General features: G+C 39.9%; 1 long non-coding RNA gene across 1 annotated transcript; it reads left to right on the forward strand.

The window, feature by feature from the left end:
• Positions 1-1976: 1976 nt before the first annotated feature.
• On the forward strand, positions 1977-15767 carry LOC116593210. Its single transcript, XR_004286830.1, has 3 exons — positions 1977-1987; positions 4193-4195; positions 15672-15767. It is a non-coding gene; the product is annotated as an uncharacterized LOC116593210 (long non-coding RNA).
• The last annotated feature ends 6069 nt before the right edge of the window (positions 15768-21836 follow it).

Genomic DNA, 21836 nt, shown 5'->3' on the forward strand with positions numbered 1-21836 from the left:
AATACCAAAGAGTTAGAAACAATCCCACTGCCGACTGACAGGACACTGGATAAATAAATGGTATATACACAAAAGGGAATACTATTCAGCAATAAAAACAAATGAACTATAGCTGCAGAAATCAAACATCGGTAAATTTAAAACACAATGTGAAAGTGCAGAAGATAACATACAGTATGACTCCATTTTCAAAAGAGACAAAATTAAATAATATGCCATTTGGGGACACATAAAAAACACTGGTTTCTTTGTGAAGGTGGCGAGCAAGGGGATCAGGTAGGTGCTCATTAGGGTTTCAAAAGAATCCAGGATGCACTATTTCTTAAGCTGGGTGGTAGGTTCAAGACTGTTTATTTTATTTTTCTAAGTATATTATCTTGCTATGCACAGATTATTCCTAATAAAAATAAATCCTAATATTCACAACAGAAAAATCAATAAGAAATGTGATCAGGTGATCCCCAAAAGAAGTGATGTCCATGACTAGTAAACCAATTTTTAAATCTTCAAATTTAGTAGCAAATAGTTGTAAATTTTTTTATTGTAAATTTTTTTAAATGAATAGTATTTATCATCAACCCATTTGGTGAGGATAATTTTAAATATTTGGTGCGTATGTTAATGCAACGAGATGGGCAGCTATACTGTGCTGCTCAAAGTGTAAACCAGAACAACTTTAGGGCACCTAGGTTGCTCAGTCCATTAAATGTCCAATTCTTGGTCTCAGCTCAGGTCATAATCTCAGGGTCATGAGATAGAGCCACATGTCAGGCTTGTGCTAGCTGTGGAGCCTGCTTAAGATTCGCTTTTTCCGTGTCTGTCCCTTCTCTTGCTCTCACTCTCTCTCTCCCTCAAAAAAAAAAAAAAGAAAGAAAGAAAGAAAGAAGGAAAGAAAAAAAAAAAGAACCTCTCTAAGAAGTTACTAAACGATACCTATCACGAAGACTTACCATTTGTTTCTTTGACTCAGTATCAGAAGAGATTCAAGAGATTCAGGCAAAGATTTAGATTCAATACAGCACTGTTCACAGTAGCCAAAAAGGCAAGATACTTATCCATCCATTTGACAAACATTTATTGAACACAGACTGTGTGCCAAGTATTGTTTGGAGCACCTGAAGTGAAGGAAATTGACAAAAATCTTTACCCTCCTGGAATTAACATTCTAGTGAGAAGAACCAATACTAAACAGAAAACTTAGTAAACAACTGTAGTAAAATAGTACATGAGAGAATAGATGCTTGACGAAAAAGAAGAAGTAGAGCAAAATAAGAGGGATCAAGAGTGGCTGGAAGCAAGATGAAGAGGAACAATTTGCTTCACTAAGAAGATGACATTTTTTTAAAAAAAATTTATTTATTTATTTGACAGAGAGAGATCACAAGTAGGCAGAGAGGCAGGCAGAGAGAGAGAGAGAGGAGGAAGCAGGCTCCCTGCTGAGCAGAGAGCCTGATTCAGAACTCGATCCCAGGACCCTGAGATCATGACCTGAGCCAAAGGCAGTGGCTTAACCCACTGAGCCAAGCCACCCAGGCACCCAAGAAGATGACATTTGAGCCAAATTTCAAAAAAGGTGAGATATCTAGACAGTGGTCCTTGGGCATTGGAAGCAAAGGGACCAACAGGTGCAAAGGTACTGGGACATAAGCCTGTCTGGCAATTAAAGAAATAGTAGGGAGTCTAATGTGTCTGGGGTAGCCTGAGAAGGCAGAGGAGTAGGAGAGGAAGCTGGAGACCAAAGAGAAAAGTGTGCAGGGACAGTTATGAAGGGCTTCAAAGGACTTGAAAAACCAGGACACTTTGGTGGGTTTGGAGCAGAGAGCCATGCTATAACATATTTTTCAAGGATCCAAGTGTTTAAATAAGGAAATAACTAAATAAGTTACAGTAAATTGTTTATAGTAGGATCTCAGAAGATATTTAAAGGATAAACAAATACAACGAAATATTATACAACCATTAAAACTGTAATTTCAAAGAATATTCAGTGACCTCGGGGTGCCTGGGTGGCTCAGTCGGTTAAGCGTCTGCCTTTGGCTCAAGTCATGATCCCAGGGTCCTGGGATTGAGTCCTGCATCAGGCTCCCTTCTCAATGGGAGACTCTGCTTCTCTCCTCCCTCTGCTTCTTACCCAGCTCATGCTCTCTCACTCACTCACTCTTTCTCTCAAATAAATAAATAAAATCTTAAAAAAATATATTCAGTGACCTGGGGAAATGCTTATCACAAATATTAAATGAAAAAAAAAATCTGATTAAAAAGTTGTATGTATGTTATGGCTCCAATTTTGGAGATAGATAACAGAAACAAAAGTAGATAAAAATTGTAAGGAAATACCATCAAATATGAAATGGTTTTAAGTAATTGGTGAGATTATAGATGTTTTTATGGCATTTGTATTTTCATGTATTTCTGAATTTTCTGTGCAAAAACGTATTACTCTTACAATCAGAACAAAAAAAAATACCATTTTTGAAAAATCTACCACAACTATATGGTATTCCTTATGACTTCTATGATGAACGTCTGGAAATATGTCCATTGATCAAAATCATTAGATTAGTTCCGGGCTCACGGGGAAATGGAAGGTGTCTGATACTCATCGGTCGACTTTAGCAGCAGCAGGCAGCCTGTAGTTCATCAGGGTGGCTGTCACCAGTAGTTCAATAAATCCACTGGAATCACTACAGAAGAATTTCTAATGGGATCATGGAAACAATTTGGCTGGTAAAAAAACACATGATTAAAAAGTCATTACACTATCTACCAGGCAGGAAGAATTGCCTAATTTAACCACTAAAGTCACTACAAAAGACCAAAATAATTACAGTGTAAATGGATACCCAAAATAAGGGATCATTTGATTTTAATGATACCTTGAAAGAAAATTATGGGTGCGGGGTGAGTTCCCCAGAATCATGTAAAACAGCTCATTAGCACCCTTATTGGACTCAATTGACTGCTCTTTTGAATCTGAGGCAGCACCCGTTTTCCCACCCCCTCCCCCTAGCTCCTTCTTGTTAATTTCATTTTGGAGTCTGGGTCTGCTGTTTTCAAATGCCTGTGTCTCACTTAAGGTATGCTGGAGGACAGGTTTCCCCCGAGATGCATCTCCTTTTAAGTTCCTACAAGGCTCAATTTGTAGCAGGATTTCATCCTTCTGTAGCCAAGAACATGTTGAGCCATCAGAAGAAATGTGGTAATTTGGTCTATGAGGCATATGGAGTGATGAACAAGAAAAGAATCCTTAAGAGAACTCGAAGTGGGATTCCCACAAAACATTTGCAGGGCTCCCAGAAACAGGCTTTCCCTTCTGAAAAGGAAGAGTCCATGGCCACCCTTTCCTGCAGATCTGGAGCACATCCTTATACAAGGGCATTTTCAAATCCAAACAGTCTTACTGAGCAAAGGCAGCTGCAGAGCTAAGCTGTTGCTCATTAATCAATCAGGTGCTAAGTTCAAAGGTGAGTCAGTTCCCTGCATTAACAAGTGAATCCAGGGCACCTGGGTGGCTCAGTCTGTTAAGTGTCAGCCTTTTGGCTCAGGTCATGATCCTGCGATCAAGCCCCAGGACAGGCTCCCTGCTCAGTGGGGAGTCTGCTTCTCCCTCTGCTCCTGCTCTGTCTGTCTCTCAAATAAATAATCTTAAAAAGAAAAAAAGAAGAAGAAGAAGAAGAAGTATTGCAGAAGAAAAGTGGGTCATTTGTTACCCTTCTACGGAACAGAGAGTGCTATGAAAATACAACGAAGAGACCTGAGCTAGGTGGTTATGCTTCCTTGGACAAGAAATGCCTCAAGTTAATTCCAAACAAGTTAGGTGGACAAGATGACAATGGGATCGTTCTTATGGCATCTGCCACAACACACTCTGAAAATCAACCCAGTGTTGTGGGTTTTATTGTCATTGCTATTGTTTTGTTTTTATGAAACCAGCCTTTCCCTCTAGTTACAATCCACGGCTCAGCATGAAGTTCTTGTATTTCACTGGTTTGAGATAACAGGTCTTACACTCCCAAGGTTGTGTTTAAAAAAAAAAAAAAGAGAAAGAAAACTCAACTGAGTAAATTTGAAGATCGAATTGGCTTTACCCAATGATTCATGAATTGGCAGCATCCCATCTAGCAAGCAGAAAAGAGGTCCCAGGAGCTCTACAAAATGGAAGACTTTTCTAGGCAGAAGGAGGCAAGGCGAGGAAGTTGTTCTAGCAAAGAATGAGTAGCTTCAAACAGGGCCACTTGTGGAAGAAATGTTGATAAGAGCATTGCAACTGATGTTTTGTGTTAGAATCCCTGATGAAGCAACTCAAATAAGAAAAGAGGCCCCAAACCTGGCCCCCAAACTCCTGAGGACTGCCTTCAGGTGGGTAGGATCTTTCTGAGGTAGGAAAAAATGAAGGACTCTGGAAAAAGCGGGAGTGCTGTGGGAGTGTGATGGGAAGGCAGTGCCACTGGAAGGTCCACCAGGCCAACCCCTCCGGGGTTGGATGACATTGAATGGAATCCCGCCCCTTCCTCATCCCAACCCTCTCCACAGCAACAGTGTAGCCCAGTTCTTGGGTATGACCAGGGTCCTTCTGAAAGAAGGAGGAGTGGCAGCCTGGGTTTTCCAGTGATTCTCCTAACTGAGAACTACAAATTAAAGGTAGAGTCCTGTCCTTACTGAAGCCGGTACCAGCATCTTCGATCCTCCTCAACCAAGATGGACTGGCTACGGTTACTGGAATCAGTAATAAGACTTAGGGTAAATACTTTCCTGAAAGCTATGATAAAAAGAATCCACTATTTCTCCTTACTGGTCTGAAAGGATATCTCTTTCTCAGAAGTCAAAAGATGGAAGTGAACCATCTAAATAGTAGCATATGATAAGTGTTTAAAACAACTATGCTGAATGCATTTTTCTGGGCCAAAAGGTGGGGGAAAGCTCTTCTGCCTTCGCCCCTCCCCCTCCTTTCTCTTTACTTTCTTTCCTGAAGAATTCACTCACAAGCCATTAGGTGGGGCAGACCACATGGGATTTCCACACTGGCGGTGGGAGAAGGTAAGAAGCTGCAGGGCCAGGAGCAGAGTGTCAGGGTCCAGGTGGGAGGAGAAGGGAGCCACCGCCCCCCCCACACACATACATGCTCTCGCGCGCGGCCACATGGGGGTGTCAGGTAAGGAGGGTATTCACATGTGGGGGCAGGCCAGCTCCGAGTGTCTGAGCCCACAGGAAGTGGGGGGCAGCATCGATGGTTAGAGACAAAGCAGATGAGGAGGGTGCCCAATGCAAGGTGTTTGGTGAGGATATCAGAACCCAAGCTGGGTGAGGGGAAGCCACACAGACAAGTGACCCAGCAGAGGGCGCAGAGCCCCAGCCAAGTGTGAGGCCACACAGAGGAGAGAGCAGAGAAGAGATATCAGTTATGTTCAGGGAGCAAGATCAAACAAGCAACCATATTAAGGATAATGGGAGCCAAGTCTCTCATCGTCAGAGAAGGAATCTACAAATGCAAACCCCATGATGCTGGTGTTGAATGAGAATCAGAGGCATGGAGGTGAACTCCTGATTTTCCACATGAAAGCTAACTGTGGAGATAAAGATTGCACATGTGAGTGCGGTGGGCATGTGTGTATGTATGTGTGTTACTCCTTGGAAAAATGGTTCATTCCCCAGCTGGAGCAGGAAAGAACAAGACAAGCCTGGAGCATCTTACGCTGGGAAACACAGCACTCGAAGAATGATGGAGACATGGGAAAGGACACAGACTCCCAACTTGAAGGGCCTCTGCTGACCAAATTGAGGAACAATTAAATTAGAGCATCTAATGCAGCATTGCCAGCTAAATACTTAGGAAGGAAACCATGAGTCCTTACAGTCTTCATAAATGAATAAATTGAAAGTTTGATGATGAAAGGGGTATTCACATAGTTTCAGATAACCGCCCCCAGAAAACCTATGAGTAACTACGTGGTGGGGAAACCAAGCGCACATCACCTGAATCACGTCATCAAAGTGAACATTACCAGTCATCGGGCACATTAAAATCCCATGCATCTGAGAGGATGCCATGAGAGGACACAGCCTCACTTCTACGATTTCTCTGCCAAAAAGAAATAACCAAAATCTAACCATAACAAAATAGTCAACAGGGACAGTCAACTAAACAACCAACCTATAATCTTCTAATGTGTGAAAGTCATGAAAGTCATGAAAATCAACGTAAAGACTGAAAATTTGCTGCTGGATAAGTAAACCAAAGAGGCATGATAACGAAATGGTGTGCATCCTTCTGAACCGGATCTCTTTGCCATGAAGATTATTTATTGAGGCAGTTGGTGAAACTGTAGGGGAGACTGAAATGGAGACAGTAGTGACATATGTCTGTTCATTTCCTGGCGACATGATTGTACGGTGGCCACAGAGGGCAAAGTTCTTGTTGGTTGTGTGTAATATGCACTCAAACATTTAGAGAGCATGTGTATCTGGTTGGAAGCTTACTCTCAACCAGTTCAGAAAACACGTTTTTATACCATTGTTGCAAACTTTCTGTAAGTTTGTGATTGCTTTAAAGAAATTTTAAGCATTTTTTAAATATCAGGATAAATATGTCCTGTGATGACAACGAGATACCTGACAGCAAGGCTCTCCAGCAAATATCAGGGTTCCTGGCTCTTCTGCCCACAGTGGGTAAGACAGAACCTTCTGGGGCAGTTCTGCGGGTTCTTCCAAGAGCAACTGGATCTAGACCTGTGAAGTCTGGCTTTCACTCCACCATGGAGTTCTTGTCCCAGATGATTCACATTTATGATAAGCATGGCTTCTCCAGGCTTAAAAATCCATCCTATGCTGAAAAGAACTTAAAATACAAAAGGCCAGGCACCTTTTCGTTGAGTTCCCTTGCCCAGTAGCACAGAACTGTTGCTGCCATCTGAGCATATGACCTGCCATCTGTAAGCTGTGTGCATACAGTGGCTCACTGGTCAGAAGTCAGAACTTCTGAAGGACGGTCAATGGTTGGTGCTGGGACACCAGGAGAAAGCCATTTTTTTTTTTTTTTTTTCATTGAACAAATATATATCAAGTAGTTCATTTGAGCCAGACATTGTGCTCAAAGAAGGGGGCAGAGCTGAGAATAAAAACCCAATCTTCCTCTTCAAGGAGAGTACAACTTAGGGGACTTTCTAAAGACCACATTTTCTAAATTGAACAATAACATATACACACAAAGCACGCAAATAATAATTGTACTGCTCCATGAATTTTCATGAACCAAACACATCTGTGTAATGAGCACCCAAATCAAGAAAGAGAACACTTTCAGCACCTAAAAGCCTTGTTGCTCTTTCCAAACACTACCACTCCTCCCTGACCTCCTGACTTTTAGCAAGCCAGTTTTGTTGTCAGATCCTCACTTTTAAAGGAGATTTCAAGGAGGACACCTAAGTCCTGGTTCTTCCAGAATGGATTTCTCCTCCTGGGGACCAGAATGATCCAGTGCTAACATTATCTCCTTGCACAGCAACTTGATTCTGCTTCTCCATAGTTCTGGGAGTTGCTGATTAATGGTGACAACTTGAGTCTTGCCTGGTATGGACCTGGATGATAGTTCCCATATGAAAGAGGTTGAGCAGAACTGCTGAATTTGGTTGCCAGCAGGGGGTCCCTTTTCTTAGACCAGATGCAACATGGCAGGATATATCAAGCATCCATCTCATGCAATCCTGAATGTATGAGTAGTTTAGATTGGCAAAATAAGTGGAGAAACACAGTAAGCTTTATCCATGGCAATTCGTTTCATGGGCTTGCACTATGTTCAGGCATCCCCCAAAGAACCCAGCTCTTGCTTCTTTAATAGGAGGCCTTAAAGAATACCTCCCTAATTTCCCTTGGTGGTGCTGCCCCCTTGGAGCTGCTCACTTCTATGTCAGAAGATCCCACCTCTTCTCAGGGGCTATTAAATTCAAGTGCTCTTTTATTGGTGTAACAGAAAACCCCATAGAGCTCAAGAGGAAGGAGATGTATATTCTCAGCTAAGCCAGTTAAAGTATCTCTAGTTTAAGATTTCTAAAGAAATCTTAAGCAATTACAGGGCTGTTGAACCCCTCTCATTCTGAGGGCCTCCCAGAGACAGTGACCATTCTTCATGGAGGCCCAGTTTTCCTTCCTCACCAATCCCTTCCTCACATCCTTTTCTTTTTCCTCTCACTCTGACCTGTTCTTTCTTTTCACTTTTCTCTTCCTTTCCTTCCTGTCTTTTCCTCATCCCATTATTGTTTTAAGGCTTCTATCTGGTCTCATCATTTGCAATCATATGAAGAACGGAGAGAAAGGAAGACAACTCTTCCCCCAGAAGAGTGGTAAGAAGGAGGAGAATGCTCCTATAGGTGGCAGTGTTCGTCACATGCACTTAGCAAGTAAAAACTAGAGAAACTACTGCCGTTGTAGGGAAAGAAAAATTTCTCCTCTACATTTGGGTCTCCAGCTGGCCCTAAGAATTAAACTGACATGAGAGAGATTAACAGGAGGAAAAGCATACAAGTTCTGGTTATTTTTTTTTCATACTTGTTCATTGGAGTTCTCACACACAAAAAAATAAGAAGCAAAGAAGCAGCTGGAATCAAACACTTCCACATGAAGTTGGTTAAGGAGTACTAAATTGTGAGCACATGACTAGGCAAAGGGGCTTAGGCTTGGGTAGTTAATTATGGAGAGGAAGCTAGGAAGGAAAGATTAGTTTAATAGGTTTGTGTGCACAAATTTCTCCTGGCCTCGACTCCTCACCCCGATGATAAGAATGTTTCCTTTCTTCTTGTGTAGGTGAGACAGCTTCCATATGGGCACCTCATCTCCTGCTTTCAAGAGAGAAAAGAAAGAATGTCCTCCATGCATCTGTTCTTTCTCAAGTGTCTTTAACTCAAAATAATCAATATGCCGGAACAACGTATTTTGGGGTTGTGTCTTCTATACTCTCACTATATAGGAAATGTTTTACATGAAGTTTCCCTTCTAAAGGGAATTTTGAGGAAGTTGCCAGAAGGGGTGGTGAAGAATCCTGTCCACAGGGAGAAGTAAGATAAACTTAAATCTATAGAATATTCAATTTGAGGGTGTTTCCAGAACTTAGAGTGCCCTGAAAAGTCACCCAACCCAAAGCCTTCATTTTACAGATTAGAAGGCAGCCCCAGGGGTTGGGGGGATGGGTGAGCCTGGTGATGGGTATGAAGGAGGGCCAGGATTGCATGGAGCACTGGGTGTTACGCACGCAAACAATGAGTCATGGAACACTACATCAAAAACTAAAGGTGTACTATATGGTGACTAATATAACATAATAAAAAAAAAGGGGGAGGGGAATAGAAGGCAGTCCCAGAGATGTTGATCTGCCTAAGGTTGCACAGGTAGCCAGTGGCAGGAAAGTAGGAACCCACATGTGAAATGTTCCAGTATAGTGATCTTTCCATTGAGATTGTTCTTGTAAATTGGAAAAACACACAAACCAACTTCCTCCTAGGTGTCCTGCTTAAGTGGCAAGCTCCAAGTTAAAAAGTTAAAAATTATAGTATCATTTAACGAAAATGAAGCTTATTCCAGCCTTCAAAAAGCACCATATAAAGGAATTCTCTTGCTTACTACCTTAAACTATGGGCAGCACATTTAGTGATCTTTCCCTAACTTGTTTAGGAAGTGTTGAAGCTTTTCCGAGGAGTCTTCTATCTTTTGGTCTTCATGTGGCTTGTTTGAAATTCATTACCCTCTTTCATCCCCCGTGATCCTTTTCTCACCCTCCTCTTTCTTTGCTCTCCCACCTCACCCAGCCCAGGTCAAATCTGAAGGATCTGCTAGGGGAATATCACAGTCACTAAGGACTTACCATCATCATCAAGATTGATCCCATATGGTGTCTACAAAGCTGAGGGGCGAGGCCACGGTGCTTGGGAACTCCACAGGGATGATGTGGGAACACAACCCCTTTTGTCTTCATTCCCAACCCCTGAGATGAGCTCAGCCTGCTAGAACCAAGAATTTCTACTCCCCTGGCTTCATTAGAGCTTCCAGCCATGCTTTTTCCATTTCTTCAACTGCGTTTCAAGAGCAATGGGATTCAGAAGTTTGAAAAGCTTTTAAAAATACATTTCATGTGATCTTATGCCTACAGAATTCATGCTCCAATTTACCTTTGAGCTCTTGCCTATTCTTACTAATTCAATTGTTCCTTTTGTGTCTATAAATTATATTTGGATTTTTTTTTTTCCTTTCCTCCAGTTTGTTTAGTTTCCAGGATAGAAGAATTCTCATCTCAGGCTCTAATTACAGCCCCAGCACTAATCTATCATTTGTTTCCAAGATGTTTGAAGAGGTGTCTCACTGAGTTCTTCCCCTTCGGGCTGGCTTCTCAGAATGTCAATGGAGATTTCCAGAAGCTTCTTGCATTAACCATGTGTTGATTTGAAATCTACATGTTTTTCCCCTAGTTATGTGCTACAGTGGAGGCAGGGAGCGACAGAAGACTAACACACGCCAACATTATCCTTATAGCATTGGTGCCTGAAGCTTCTTGTCTTCAACTACAAAATGACAACTACTAATAAGATTTTGAGTTTATTTCTTTTAAAGAAAGAAGTGACTTACTGTCTGGTTTCTTCTTATGGTCTTTGTCTGGCCAGCTGTGTTTAAAGAAGCCAGGAAAGATTTGCCGAAGAAGGAAGATCTGTCCGGTTCGACTAATTGCTTGCCCAGTTACCCAAGCACGCTCATGCCAATGGCCACAATATTGAAGAGTCAGCCAGAAATGGATGTGAAAGAGAAAGGAAACATAAAAGCAACTCTACTTTAGTGAACTTCATGACATTCAAGGAGGGGAGAGACAAACAACTCAAAACACAACCTTAAAATGTGCTCAGCAAGAAACACACTGCCTATTGGGGGCCTCTGGGACTTCCTTCTGATGCACGAAGTTCAATTATATACTGAAGTACTGAGTTACTGAAGGCCAGACCATGGTGAAGGAGAGCAGGCTCTCTCACCTTACAAAATGCAGCTTTGAAAAAGATTTATCACGTATCTGATGGACTTGCCACATGTCGAAGACTAACCTTTATTTTATGAATTCTTTCCCTTTCTTCACCTCCTCCCTCAGCAGAAAAAAATCGTAATAGTGGTGATAGAAAAATGTCTGTAATAATTTTAACATATGTGAGATTACCCAAGAGGTGTGTCATATGTAAGTGGTTTCAGAATTTCATTAATCCACAATCTAGGAATGTGATATTTTACAGACTGTACTTGTATACATACAGTACAAAGACAGACAGTAACTTCTTAACCCACACTGAAGGACAGTCTCTCTTTTTCCAACATGCTCCTCGCATTTCTTCAGCTGAGCTGGTCAAATGCAGAACAGTAACTTGTTGGATGCTCAGCTACCAGCTTCCTATGCAGATCCCCTTCAGAAAACAAGTAAATTTTGTTTGCATGAAGTTCACAAAAAATAGGCTTAGGAGCCAGACATCATATTAAATTAACTGACTGGGCAGGAATAGTGCTTGTTAATTTCCCTTTATTAGATTTGCTCTACAAACTTCAATTTCAAAGACGTGAAACATGTGTGTGTGTGTGTGTGTGTGTGTGTGTGTGTGTGTGTAAATATACATATCACTGAGTTGAACCATCTCAGCAAGGTAGGCCATGCAAATCCCTCAACGAATTTCCTGGAATGACCATTTACAGCTGTCTCCTATATGTAAATATAAAGTAAGAATGCCCCTCTTTTCTAGGAAGAAGCATCTGCTGCCCATAAGCCCTTGTGCTTTTGAGCTAAGTGCCACTGTTAACCTGCTGTCACCTTTAACCTTCTTCTCTCCTGGAATGTGATTTCTCAGTGTCTTGTTGAATCAGGGCCCAATGTTAAATGAGTAACTTCTCGCTCCAACCTAACTCATTGAGGCTCTGCCAACAGAACAAGCATAAATCTGAATGCCAACTAGAAACATTTCACCATAATTCAGACAAAGTGCAACCCTTGTCCAGAATTTAGAGCTATGTAGAACTATAGAATGGAATTTAGCTCATCACCTTTGTCACCATAGACCCTTACTCAAATAATCCCCAAAAGTTTTCTAAATTTTTAAAAATGAATCAGTAGTTACTGAGTTCCTCCAATGCCAGGAAAAAAAAAAAAAAAAAGCATTAAACATCTCTTTGCAAAAGTACTTAAGAATATAATGGCAAAATGAGCTATATAAATAATTACAGATAATTGCATGATCCTGCCCCACTTTCATGAGCTTCCCTAATGTAGTCACAATTATTCTTTGCCCTGTCTCAATTGGCTCTAGATCTCCACGCTGTGTGCAGACAAACCCCCCACCATAGGACAGTTGCTCTTGGCTCTGCTTAGAGCCCTCATACCCCAGATGTTCAAAGGGCCAACTCAGACATTTCTGTCAAACCTTGGCTCAATACTACTTTTTGACTGGGGTCAACCTTGCCCATTCATTCTATTTAAAATTGCACCCTGCCCTCCAGACCTACACTCTCCATCCTACTTGCCCTTCTTTCTCTTTTTCAGTAACATTTATGATCTTCTAATATACTATATAATTGTTTTTTCTATGTCTATTAGTTCTCTCCCCCCTCTGCACACTATGTATGGGGAGAATATAAACTTCATAAAGACAGGAGCCTTTGTTTTGATCATGGACATATCCTGAATATATATATCAGTACCTGGTGTTTTAGAGATGTCCCATAAATATGTCATGAATGTATAAGTAAATGGCTCAAGGAAGAAGAAGACCATATCAAAAACAATCATAGAGGCATCCAACAAGAAGTAGAGGCTCCTCCTTTACTGGGGACATTTTGAAGGAAAGAAAGGGAATAACAGAAAGAGGTCAGACTATAGGGCCCCAGCTCTTTCTTGGGGCTGAAACTGTGTGGCTGTAGGAACTCCCTTGAGGCACTGGCAAAGAGATTCTAGTACAGCTCTCCATGTATAGGTCAGGAGAGTGCCCAAAGAAAGAGAAAAAGAAGGTGTGAAAACCTTTGGGGAAAAAAAATACAAGTACCCAAACGTACTGGAGTCTGATCAGTCTTTGAAAAGATAATTCCTGTCTCCTCCCAATCTTTTAAAACATTGTACTGGAAATTCTAGCTATTGCAATAAGATCAGAAAAGAATATAAAAGAAATACTGATTGAGAAGAAAGAAATAAAACTGCCTTTGTTCACAGATGATATGGTCATCTATGTAGAAATTCCAAAAGAATCAACAAAAGACACTGAATTAGACCAAAATTGGCTATTTTGAACTTTTTTTAATGAATTACTTTTATGAATTGATAATTTTAAATATTTTCCCCCACCACTAATGGGAATGAGGCCCATCATAAAAGAATAAAGAAAACTACTTTAATTTTTGGCACATCTGAGTTGTAAGGCATAAACCCAACCCTGCTGCATTTGCTTATGTCTCTCATGAGGCGTCATGAAGAAAGGCCCATATCTATTTTGTTCAAAGCTGTATTCTAGCATAGTGCCTTCAGTGTGGTAGATGATAAATACCATTGGTTGACTGGATCAGTGGTTTTCTTAAGAATGAAGCGATAAATTCATTCCGTATGTGTTCTGGGGTCAAACTGTCCGAGTTCAAAGCCCTTGCTTTGCCAGTAATAATGTAGACAGTGAAATGATCATATCTTCATCCTGTTGTGGCAGAATCATTTACTGAGATTCTAATTTGTATTTTATTGTCTTCATATTTTTCCTACCCATTCGAAGCACATGGACAGATCTTTACAACTCTGAGCCACAAGGGAAGTTTATGTTGAAAGAAAAGTTAAAAGGTAAGCCAGCCGGCCTGACTAGTGATAAGAATGATCTCCCACCTTGGTGATTTCAAGGAAATAGCAAGTCCAGAAAGAATGGACTATGTGGCCGAGGAACCACCCATTTCTCAAGGGACCATGAGGATCTGGATGGTGAAGGTTATCAGTAGCAGTGACAGGCTGAATATTAGGAGCACATTTTCTATTTTCTAAGAACCACATGAGAATTTTTTACAACCCTGGGTAAGATATGTGGGCCCTCTTCACTGAGCATAAATTTCTTGCTGTCACAGCATGGGTGTGGGGATTACCTCTGAGTTAGATTTGATTTGACACAAAGAAAACCTAGACAAGTGGGGCCTTCTGGGTGGATCAGTCAGTAGGCATCTGCCTTTGGCTCAGGTCATGATCCCAGGATCCTGGGACTGAGTCCTGTGTCAGGCTCGCTGCTTGGTGGGGACTCTGCTTCTCCCTCTCCCACTCCCTCTGCTTGTATTCCCTCCCTTGCTGTCTCTCTCTGTCAAATAAACAAATAAAATCTTCAAAGAAAAAGAAAAGAAAAGAAAACATAGACAAGTGACTTCTTTTCATATTCACATTTATGGAGAAGTGTTCACATCATTACACTATTACTTTTAATACTTAAACAATTCTAGAAACACAGTGACCCCAAAATTCCTCCAAGAAACTTTTCCATGAAAAACTCTAAATGTCTGTTGGAAGTTGGATAAAAGAGGCACTGAATTCAACTTAACCTCTTTCTAAAGTCATCACAACATACTCCTGGGAGAAATCTGCCCAGAACTCAGTGTTGGGAGTGCTCCTCCAGGCCCCTCTGGTCAGTGTTTAGGAGCTTGATGGGCTGTGGCTTGGGTTCCTGGGGTGGAGACTCTGGTTGGTAACATGAATGCTTCTCAAATAGTTCTGTTCTCCAAAGAGCTTGGGAAGACATTTTCCAATCTTTACAGTTTCTTTCATATTTATTTGTTTTTCAGACTTTAAGCCTAAATCCTATAATGATACCCCCATAAAGCCAAGGTTTAAAGTTTAACTGAAAATTGCATTAAGTTTTTTAAAAAGTTATTCTCTACGTAGAAATGAATTTTCCCTCTTCCCAGGGCTCAAATGGGCATGAAGAATTTCTTTAATTTAATAAGTGCTTTATACTTAGCTTAAGAGGAAACTTCAAAAATATGTTTCTTTTCCCTTCCATTAATAATTACTAGAGTCTGATCGGTCTTTGAAAAGATACTTCCTGTCTCCTCCCACCAATCTTTTCAACATTGTACTGGGAGTTCTAGCTACTGCAATTAGATCAGAAACGGACATGAAAGAAATACTGACCGAGAAGGAAGAAATAAAGCTGCCTTTGTTCACAGATGATATGACCATCTATGTAGAAATTATAAAAGGATCAACAAAAAATCCTACTGGAACTAATAAGTATTATAGCAGGTTTGCAGGAAAAAGGTAAACATACAAAAGTCAATTGTTTTCCTAAATACCAGAAATGAACAAGTGTAATTGAAATTAAAAATTTCATTTACATTAGCACACCCCCAAAATGAAATACTTAAGTATAAATCTAACAAAATATGTACTTATCTATATAAGGAAAACTACAAAACCCTAATGAACAAAGTCAGAGAACTAAATAAAGGAAGAGATACTTCATGCTCATGGATAGAAAGACTCAATATTGTCAAATGTCAATTCTTCCTAACTTGAGCTATAGATTCAATTCAACTTCGATAAAAATCACAGCAAATGATTTTTATGGATATTGACAAACTGATTCTAAAGTTTATATGGAGAGACAAAAGATCCAGAATAGCCAACACAATATTGAAGGAGAACGAAGTTGAAGGACTGACACTACCTGACATCAAGACTTACTGTAAAGCTACAGTAATCAAGACAGTGTAGTATTGGTGGGAAAATAAACACATAGGTCAATGGAACACAATAGAAAGCCTAGAACTAGACGCATATAAATATGGACAAATGGTCTTAGACAAATGAGCAAAGGCAATACAATGGAGCAGTCTTTTTTTAAAAAAAAAACGATCTTTTCAACAGTGGCATTGAAACAACTAGATATCTACATTCCAAAAAAACCCAAACAAACAAAAGAATCTAGACATGGACCCTATACCCTTCACAAAATATGATCTCAAAATGGATCATAGACCTAAATATAAGCCATAAAACTCCTAGAAGATAACATAGGAGAAAACCTAAATGATCTCGAGTATGTTGCTGACTTTTTAGATACAACACCCAAAGCATAATCCATGAAAGGAATAATTGGTAAACTGGATAAAATTAAAAACTTGTGCCCTGTGAAACATAACGTTAAGATGAGAAAATGAACCATAGAACAAGAGAAAATATTTGCAAAAGACACACCTGATAAAGGACTATTATCCAAAATACACAAAGAACTCTTAAAACTGAACAGTAAGAAAATAAACAAGCCAGTTTAAAAATGGGACAAAACATACACTTCACTAAAAAAGAAAAACAGATAGCAAGCAAATAAGCATGTTCCACATCACATACCATCAAGGAAATGAAAATTAAAACCACAATGAGATACCACTACATATCTATTAGAAAGGACAAAATCGTATGCCTGGGTGGCTCAGTCGTTAAGCGTCTGCCTTCAGCTCAGATCATGATCCCAGGGTCCTGGGATCCAGGCCCACATCGGGCTCCCTGCTCTGTGGGAAGCCTGCTTCTCCCTCTTCCACTCCCCCGGCTTGTGTTCCTTCTCTCTGTGTGTCTCTCTCCGTGAAATAAATAAGTCCTTAAAAAAAAAAAAAAAAAAAAAAAAAGATAAGAAAGGACAAAATCTGGAATACTGACAACACTAAATACTGGCAAGCAAGTGGAGAAACAGAAAATTTCATTCATTGCTAGTAGGAATGCAAAGGGGTACAGCCACTTTGGAAGGCAGGCTGTTGGTTTCTTACAAAACTGAACATACTCTTATTACATAAGCCAGTAATTGCACTCTTTGGTATTTAACCAAAGGAGTCCAAAATTTACGCCCCATAAAACCTACACACAGATGTTTATGGTAGTTTTATTCTAACTGCCAAAATTTAAAAGCAATTAAGATATTGTTCAGTAGAAGAAAGGATCAATAAACTGTGGTACACCAGACAATGTAATATTATTCAGCACTACACAGAAATAAACTATCAAGCCATGAAAAGATATGGAAAAGACTTAAAGTGTATATTACTAAGTGAAAGAAGCCAATCTAAAAAGGTTACATACTGTATGACTCCAACTACATGACATTCTGGAAAGGCAAAACTATAGAGACAGTGAAAAGATCAGTGGTTGCTAGGGATTGACAGGGCGAGATTAGAGGGTAGAGATGTATAGACAGAGCACAGAGGATTTCTAGGCAATTAAAATACTTTCTATGATACTAAAATCATGGATATATGTCATTATACATTTGACCGAACCTATAGAATGTACAACACCAACAATGAACCTTCATGTAAACTCTGGACTTTGGGGGACTGTGATGTATTGAGTTAGGTTCACTGATTGTAACAGATGTACCATTCAAATGGGGGATGTTGTTAATGGGGAAGGCTCTGTATGTGTACAGGCAGGCATTTATAGAGAATTTCTGCCTTTTCCTCAATTTTGCTGTGAACCTAAAACTGCTCTAGAAAATAAAGTTTTGATAAAAAAAATTAAAGTGGCCATCAAAAAATACTTCCTTTCAAAAAATCCCTCCTTACAGATACCTTTTCTTTACTTTTCCTCACTGCATGTGTGTTTGCATATGAAATGCCACCAAACATGAGAACAACTCCTTCACCTATGTAAGTGTCATGAAAGTAATGATTTCCTTTTCAATGCATGTGAACTTTTCTTTTGGAACTTGTCTGGGAACAGGGCTTGAGAGGGTCATCAGAAGACCATCCAAAAGATTAGGGCTCTCAAAAGAAAAAGTGGGGAATGGAAAGGGTGACATGGCATCTACTTCCCACCCACCCTCTTGGATTGAGTTGGAGGCCCAGTAGTTATGAATGGAGGCCCAGAGTAATGAATGTAGTTTCAATAAAAACATTAAACAACACAAAAAGTACTCAGGTCGTGGTCTCAGGGTCATGGGATTGAGTCCTGCATTGGGCTCCATGCTCAGTCTAGTCTGCTTGAGTTTTTTTTTTTTCTCTCTCCCTCTGCCCCCACCCCTGCTCACTCTAAATAAATAAATAAATAAATAAATTCCTTTAAAAAATTGCAGCCATGCAGTTAACTCCTCTAGTGCTTAATTGACATGCAAGGCACCCCAAAAAATTCAAGTACCACTTTAGAATGTTAACTGTTATTCACACTGCAAATGCACTGCAATGCTACTTGCTTGGGATGAGAACTGAACATGATGAAAGCCTTCTGTTAAAAAATGTCCTTTGGAAAGTTGCCATTACTAATGAAAGAGCTTGAAATACAGCAGGAGAAATATGATTAATCAGAGTCTTGCTGTGTCTGTGCCTTTGCTTCCTGGGTGTGTTGAGATTTGGTGTTTCAATTAAGAACAGGGTTTTGTTTTTATCTCTTCTAATAGCTTTTATAGGGAACAAGTAAGGGTAGATCTAGGGCAAGCTGGTATTTTAAGGGAAAAGGAAAAATCAAAGTCAAAGCTATGGGTAAAATAAAAATGACTGGCAGCCATGTTTTTGGCAAAAATTCCTCGAGAACTTCCAGAATGTCAGGCACTGGGCTTGATACTGATAATATAGAGGAATAGTTACAGCGTTCATCTTCAAGAAGATCAGAACTGAGTGGAAGAAATAGATAGGTCTTTTATTTGTCCTTGCTCAGCTCCCTTTCTCTTCTTATTGGCAACTATTCCAAATTCCCACCAACCCTACCCTCTCAATTCTTTTTTTCCAACCCTACCTTCCTCCCTCTCCACAAATAGCCTTACCTCATACTTAACCAAAGAAAAGGAGTGATCAGAGATATAATTCCCTCAACATCTCACTGCACAATCTATAAGCATCCCCTCCCTTACTCATCTTTATTTCTTTTCATCCACTCTCAGAGAAGAAATCTCTCTCCTTGTGGTTAAGGCCAGCCGGCTTCTGGCTCTTGATCCTTCATTGACCTGCCACTCTGTCTCCTCTATATTCAATTGACCCTTCTCCATTAGCTCCTTCTCTTTACCCTGTAAGTAGCTTCAAGTTTCTTCCGTCCTAAAATTATCCACCAAAATCAATTTTCTTCTAACTTTTGACTTATTTTTTTCTTCCCTCCATATTAGTTAATATAGGATAGGTTTTGTTGCAGTAACAAATAGCCCCTCACATTCAGTGACCTAATATAAAAATACAAAAAGCTAACTTCTTACTAATGCTACACAGGCTTCTTTTGCAGCTGTCCATCCTCACTGGGGGTCGCAGATGGATAGAGGCTCTTCCATCTGGAACATCAACAGTCTCTTTAGCAGATGATTGGAGAATAATGCACCACCTCCTAACTGCTTTCCTTTTATTCATATTTCACTAAGCCAGGGGAAGTCACAACCCAAACTTAAAGAACAGGAATCTAAATTTCAAAAATTTAAATGACTTGCCCACAGTCACATGTTACAGGTCAGAACCATTTCTCAAACCAGATGGCCCAAATGCAGTGTGCTTTCTACAGTTCACGGTGAAAAAAAAAAATTCAATTAACTGTCTGTCTTATTATCTAAATCACAAATTTGAGTATTGAAAATGATTTAACAGGGACACCTAGGTGGCTCAGCCAGTTAAGTGGCTGCTGCCTTCTGCTCAGATCATGATCCCAGAGTCCGGGGCTCAAGCCCCACATTAAGGCTCCCTGCTCAGTGGGGAGCCTGCTTCTCTGTCGTCCTCTGCCTGCTGCTCCCCTACTTGTGTTCTCTATCTTTCTGTCAAATAAATAAAAATAAAATCTTTTTTAAAAATAATTAATTAAATTAAATAATTTAATAGTTTTGCTTTAGCCTGAGTAAACCAGGTATGAAAACAGGTGCCAATTGACAATACTAGATTTAAAATGTTCTTCTTTATCATGGCTTCACACATGTGCTTCAGTCTTGATCTAAAGAGATAATACGAAATGAGGATAAAGTTGTTCTAATCTTAGGCTCTACTTTTGATCTAACCCGCCTCTTACTACATCTTAGCAGCGCTAAGGACAATAGGAGTGATACTGGAAGTCTACTTAATAAAGTGTTCGTTGTTATAAATGTCTGGAGAAGAGAAGAAGGAAGTGAAAAAATGGAGGGAGGGAAGAAGGAGGGAGGGGGTAGAGAGGGAAAGAAAGTTTTTATCTAAGTCCTTGAGACTAAGAGGACAAATTGTCATCACTTATAAACAACCAAAACCACGTGAATTAAGAAATTCATAAGTATAACAATTAACCTGTACTATCTTATCTTTTAAAGGTTAATTTATTTTAGAGAGAGCAGGGGAAGGGGCAGAGGGAGAGAGAAACTCCAGGAGACTCCCCACTGAGCAGGGACACAACCCTGAGATCAGGGGCCTGAGACCAGGGCCTGAGCCAAAACCAAGAGACAGCTGCTTAACAGACTGTGCTACCCAGGCACCCCATAACTTACACTATTTTAAAAGAGTTGTAAGATGAAAGAAAAAGTAGCCTATTCATTCAATAGTAAGTAGAGACAGGAATATGTATGTAGTGTTTGGCAACATAGAAATCAATGACGATCTTGTTAAGAGTGTCTTTGGCAAAATGGTGGGAAAGGAAACCAGACTGAAGTAATCTGAAAGAATGTTCAAAAGAAAAGTACAAAGTCTCAACCAAGTCGTGTGTTCAGGAGCAAGAATAGTTTGATGATGTTGGCGATATTGCATTGCAGAGATCATTATTTGCTTTGTGTTGTGTGTGAGTTGTTTGTAGATTTTTTTTTCTTTCTGTGTGTGTGTGTGTGTGTGTGTGTGTGTGTGTGTGCCTTAAAGCCACCATCTGGTGTAACAGTGACAGGAAGTTAAGTTCAAGTTTGTCCACTGAACAACTCAGTATAGCCCCTTATGCAATCTGTTTCCTGTCCTATCATCCCTGGAAAATTTCCTAGAGAAAGCCAGCATGGTGGAAATCTGTTTTAGAGCTCAAAAATGAGAACCAATGTGGAATTTGCAGAGCAATTATTCTCTGTATCTGTGAACCACTAATAAAAGCCACCTTATCGCTGAGCGTTCAATGTTCTCATCTGGACAAGGCCATCAATATTGGCCCTTTCAGTTCTACCCCTTATTAAATTTACTTGGCTAAAAGTTTCTGGTTGGTTAATGTTACAGAGGCTGTATCTTTCATTTCTACTTTTTCTGGGTTTTGTCTGACTTTTCCCCAAATGAAATTAAATACCTGGAAATGCAAAGAGGCTCTTTCTCTTCTTAAGTTACTTTTTCCTTTTGCCTAACTAAGGCCAGTCAGAGCGCAATCACTTTCATGTGAACTGGTACTTCTGACGTGAATATACTAAGAGAAGAAGAGAAGAGAAGAGAAGTCCAAAACATGCCCTTTCTAGAGAAATCCAAAAATAAACAATCAGCCATGATGAAATTAAACAAGATGGATATCACAGACCTTTTTTCTAAGGAATACTGGGGTTTCTCTGAACTCTCATTTAGAGTTCCTGATCTATAGAACAAAGCAGAATGAACCAAGACAATTCAGGATTTTATATGATGATAATTTGCTTAATCCTATTGGGAAATAAGAGTAAAGAATTGCCAATTCCCATACGTATTGTTGATACAGTAGGAACCCATTACTAGACAGACTGAGACAAGGATGATTGATTTTAAGAAAAAGTCTCAAACAATTATTCTTATATTCTGGCATTATAAATTGAAACAATCTTTCTGGTTAGCAATACATATCAAAAGGCTTTAATATGTTTATATTTTAATCAAGTAATTCCATTCTGTAATTTTATCCCAAGGAAATAATCATGGCAGAAACCAAAATTTAGCTTCAAAGATGTTCACTGCAAGAACTGTTAATTGCT

Source organism: Mustela erminea, chromosome 6 (genome assembly GCF_009829155.1).
Source record: "Mustela erminea isolate mMusErm1 chromosome 6, mMusErm1.Pri, whole genome shotgun sequence".
In the NCBI taxonomy this organism is placed as follows: Eukaryota; Metazoa; Chordata; class Mammalia; order Carnivora; family Mustelidae; genus Mustela; species Mustela erminea.